We start from the raw sequence: 5,103 nt of genomic DNA, 5'->3' as shown, positions 1-5,103 counted from the left end.
GGAGGAGGTAGGAGGAGGAGGGAGAAGTAGGAGGGAGAAGTAGGAGGGAGGAGGGAGGAGGAGGAGGGAGAAGGAGAAAGAAAGGGAGGGAGGAGGAGGGAGGAGGAGGGAGAAGAAGGAAAGAGGAGGAGGAGGGAGGAGGGAGAAGGAGGGAGAAGGAAGGAGGGAGAAGGAGGAGGAAAGAGGAGAAGGAAAGAGGAAGAGGAGGTGGAGGGAGAGGGAGGAGGGAGGAGGAGGAGGGAGGAGGGGAGAGAGGAGGAAGAAGGAGGAAGAGGAGGGAGGAGGCCATGACTTGAAGCGGGCACTGAGAACTTCACCAAGGGTGTCCACTACTGCACAGGTTGGGGGTCCACCATTTCCTTTAGAACCGTCCTGACACCTCACTGAATCAGGACTCAGCAATGGCTTCTGGTCTCGCAGATGAGACTGGTGCGTGTGCCTACAGTCACGAATACCGCCCAGAATAGCAGGCTCCTCACACAGGGTGTGGCCTGGAAGGAGGATGCAGCCAAGATCTTTAACGATCTGGCCAAGGGCTCACCTCAAGAATTGCTATCCCCAATGGACCCTGGACTGGATATCTTGATATAGACAAATATACAGAGCCTGAATCAGGGAACGTACATGTCTATCGGGGAGATAACAGATAGCAAGAAGTAAAATCAGCAAAGCTGCATTTGCAGAACCATTTATTCCAGATGGTCAGAAGAATGGCTGCCTGCCCTGTGCTAAAAGAAAGCTTTGGTATGTGGGAGAGCGTGGGAAGTCGTAGGTGTCGATGACCTCATTGAAACTGGCACCTTCAGCAGCCGGGCACCGCTTGGGACCCAGTCATTGAATGGCATGTTAGGTGTCTGAGCAGCTCTTGCTGTGTGATTCCTGCCAAGTAGCACACAGTCTCCATTTAAAACCTCCAATGATGGTGAGTTCAGAATAGAGTGGATCCATGCTACCTGGACAGCTGCTTTCTGCTCTTGGGGCTGCTTTTAAGTTTTAGGGTTATGCAGCTGAGATGTCTCTGACACTGTCACGTCAGGACACAATCTCCTGTGTGCTTCCTGGGCTGAATGTCTCTTTGAAGTATGGTTTTCAGAATGTATTTGTTTGTTTGATTACCTTAATCACTTGTATCCTAGCATGTTTTTTTTTTCTCCTCTTCCTCTCTGAGGGTCCGAAACTGCTGAGTGTTACCAACCAACTAATGACTTGCTTTGCCTCGAACAGAGCTGATTTCTGGATCTCCTCCTTCCTCTCCACACGTGCAGCTCCACGAGAGCCTTTGGTGCCAGCACAAGGAGTTATTTGTCTGCTGGAGCCTGTGCATACGATTCTGTTGAGTATTTTGATGGCTGAGCATCTCCAAAGCCTCTGAGCTACATCCTTTATTTGAACTTTGTTTTGTTTTCTGAGACAGAGTTTCTCTGTATACAGGCCCTGCCTGTCCCGAAACTCATTTTGTAGGTTTGTAGACCAGGCTGATCTCAAACTTACACAGATCCACCTGCCTCTGCCTCTCTGCCTCTCTGCCTCTCTGCCTCTCTGCCCCTCTACATCTTTCTCTCTCTCTGTGCCTCTCTCTCTCTTTCTCCCTCTCTCTGTCTCTGTCTCTCTCTCTCTGCCTCTCTGTGTCTCTCTCTGCCTCTCTGTCTCTGTCTGTCTTTCTCTGTCTGTCTCTGTGTAAGTGTGTCTCTGTGTCTCTCTCTGCCTCTCTCTCTGTCTCTCTCTGTCTGTGTGTGTCTGTGTGCGTGTGTGTCTGTGTGTGTGTCTGTGTCTCTCTTTGCCTCTCTGCCTCCCAAGTGCTGGGATTAAAGGCATGCATGTGCCGTCATGCCTGGTTTTGAACACTCATTTTTACAACTCAAGTTCAGATTTTTTTTTATTTCAATCCTATTTGTCTCCTCAGCTTGTAAAAACTGATCAGATCCTTACTGATGGGACAGAAATTCACTACATCCCACCTCCTTCCAACATATATATGATAAGCTTTCCTTCCTTATCACTGTGTTTAAATCACAGATCTCATCCCTCGGGCAAGAGCAAACAGGTCTTTGACAGGGCTTTAGAAGGTCTTGGTGCACCAGTAGGACTACTCAGAGGCGTGCTACAGATTCGTTCCGTGTTAGTTTGCTCTTTCCCAGGGTACTACCTAATGAAGAAGACTATCAGAAGTTTCTTAGAGACTTAGCATAGCCTACTTCTCCCTAATTCCTTACTCAGCGCTCATCAATGTGATGGTGACAACTGACTGTCGACCTGTTACAATCTGAGACAGCTAGGAGACAGACCCCCTCTTTATGTCTGAAAGGGAGTTTCTGGATTGGATTCAGTGAAGTGGTGGGCCTAAATTTGAGCAGCACGGTGCCATGGGCTGGGGTCGGGCACTCGGCTCTCTTAGCTTTTCTAACTGTGAATACAATGTATCCAATTGCCTCGCCTTCTCTGCAGCAGTGAACCCACAGCCAAAGTAAGCCAGTTCTCACTTAAGTCACCCCCTGTCAGACACTTAGTCACAAGCGAGAAGAAAAGTAACGATCAATGGATCACAAGTTCCCAAGCTGTTGGAAGGAAGGATAGAACCATGCCAGATCACATGACCCGTTTTGAACCAGCTAACTGCTGCTTTACAGTTTTTAAAACTTAATCTTAGATTTTTTTTTTCTTTTCAGCTCATCGGTATTCATCGGCTCCTTTCTATCTGAGCAAACTTCTCTTTAGAACATCAGTACATATTCCCTAGACTAATTATAAATTCCCTATAACCCTGACATCAGAAGAACTCCATCTTTGATCATGTTATAATGATGTAAATGCAGTGCTTACATGTAAAATTCTCAAAAAAAAGGTTATCTCCTTTAAGTATATACAATAAAATAAAAATTATCTTTAAAAAATGATGGTATCTTAATTTACTAGTTGGGTTACTCTTACTGTGATGAAACACTGTGACCAAAAGCAGCTCGGGGAAGAAAGGGTATATTGGCTTACACTTCCACAACACTGTTCATCACTGAAGGAAGTCAGGACAGGAACTTAAACAGAGCAGGAACCTGGAGGCAGGAGCTGATGCGAGTCCATGGAAGGCACTGCTGTCTGTCTTTGATTTTTTTTTTTTTTTTTTTTTGGTTTTTCGAGACAGGGTTTCTCTGTGTAGCTCTGGCTGTCCTGGAACTCACTCTATAGACCAGGCTGGCCTTGAACTCAGAAATCTGCCTGCCTCTGCCTTCCGAGTGCTGGGATTAAAGGTGTCCGCCACCACCGCCAGGCTGTCTTTGATTTCTTATAGAGCACAGGACCACCGCCAGCCCAGGGATGGCCCCACCCACAATGGGTTACCCCTCCCCCATCAAGCATCAATTAAGGAAATGCCCTAGAACCAGATCTTCTAGAAGCATTTTCTTAGTTGAGGTTCCCTTTCTTCAGATGACTGTAGCTTGTATCAAGCTGATATAAAAGTAGCCAGTACACTTAATCAAAGGCCCATCCCTCAAACCTTATGTTTACGGTTTATAGGATTTCTTCTGTTTCTGCTTTGCAACTGGTTCTTATTGTGTAGCCTAAGACCTTATGGTCATCCTCCTGTCTCCCCCACCTCCCAGTGTAGGGATTGTAGGCCCCCATGTCAGACACCATGCCTAGCTGGTCTCTGACTTTTTGAGGAAACTTACATGTTCACGCCACCCTCCTACCGTCACTGCATCTGCCTGTCCTTCCTTTGCTGTGGTCCACTGTCTTTCCAGCATTCAGCACAACCTTTTAAGAGCTGAACAGTCTTGATAGTTTCCATAGCAACATTCCCTTTTCTTCTCATTAGAGTTAAGGGGAATTGCCTAGTCAAAATACGTAACATTTGCAAACACTCTGTTTTAGAATTTTGTGCCCTATATCTCTGTTTCCTGTGAACTTCCAGCTGAAGTTTTAGCATTCCTTGACTATATGACCTAAGGTGCTTTCCTTTGAACCAAGTTCAGTAAGCCTTTTCCAGGCTTGCTTGCGTGTGTGTGTGTGTGTGTGTGTGTGTGTGTGTGTGTGTAGATAGATAGAGATAGATAGGGAGAGAAAGAGAGAGGAGAGAGAGAAAGAGGAGAGAGAGAGAGAAGAGAGAAAGAGAGAGGAGAGAGAGGGAGAGGGAGAGGGAGAGGGGGAGAGAGAGAGAGAGAGAGAGAGAGAGAGAGAGAGAGAGAGAGAGAGAACCCCATCAGCTTAGGAACAGAACAACCACCTGTGCCCCAAGCCTCTGCTTGTAAGAACTCAGCTTTGTCTGATAGGACTCATGTCTCGTGCAGAGGATGTGCCTCAGAGTGTGGCATTGGGCATCTGTGGTAAATGTGACTTCAGTGGCTTTTTCTCTATTCTGGCATGTGCTTCTCACCTGGTAGAAACCCAAGGATGGGTATTCAGAAGTTTCAGAATCCAGTATAGAGATGGAAAGGCATGTTAACATTCTTCAGTTAACATAAAGCACAGAAGCTGTGTTCATGCTGTTCTTTAGATAATGTCGTCTCTTTGAGGCATGTGTATGTGGTGGGGCATGTTTTTGACTTTGGATATTGAGCTTTTCCAAACTAAAAATGACTTCTGACCTAGGAAATGTCCTCAGCGTCTTTACTTAGTTTCGACTCGGTTTTTCAGACATCAAGTTCTTGGAAACAGCTCAGAAAGGCTGGGCTAAAAGTCTGCAGGAGTGCATGCTTCCTACATTTGGCTCAAAGTATTTTATCAATAGCTCTCCATTTTAAAAGGTACCCAGCAGCCCCGGGGAGGAGCTAGAACTCCTTCCTGCACTGTCACTTCAGACTTGTGACATGTTTTTCAAATTTATTTGATGACAGAATGTCAAAGACTTAGCCCTTCAGATCATGGTTCGATGTCTGGATCCTTTAGGTTTGTTAAGTAAGGTTCAGTCTCCTTCCACAGCCCTGCCATGACTGTGGTCACCTTGGGTAGTGGCCAGCATCCTGTTTGGGACTCTGTGTTGGTCTGGTTTCACATTGTCATTATGTTGGTCTTGTGCTCTGAGTGTGTGTGTACACACAGGTGTGCATGTGTGGGTGTGTGGGTGTGTCTGTATATGTGGGTGTGTCTGTGTGTGTGTATGTGTATGAG

At 46.4% G+C, this 5,103-nt stretch overlaps 1 protein-coding gene across 1 annotated transcript in view; it reads left to right on the top strand.

Moving 5' to 3' along the window:
* The window catches only part of Ppm1h (protein phosphatase, Mg2+/Mn2+ dependent 1H), a 268,305-nt gene that overhangs the window by 59,569 nt on the left and 203,633 nt on the right, over nt 1–5,103 (top strand). The gene's annotated exons all lie outside the window — the stretch shown is intronic.

Source organism: Grammomys surdaster, unplaced genomic scaffold, assembly GCF_004785775.1.
Source record: "Grammomys surdaster isolate TR1022 unplaced genomic scaffold, NIH_TR_1.0 125548, whole genome shotgun sequence".
Taxonomy (NCBI): domain Eukaryota; kingdom Metazoa; phylum Chordata; class Mammalia; order Rodentia; family Muridae; genus Grammomys; species Grammomys surdaster.
This window is presented reverse-complemented; position numbering and strand designations above follow the sequence as displayed.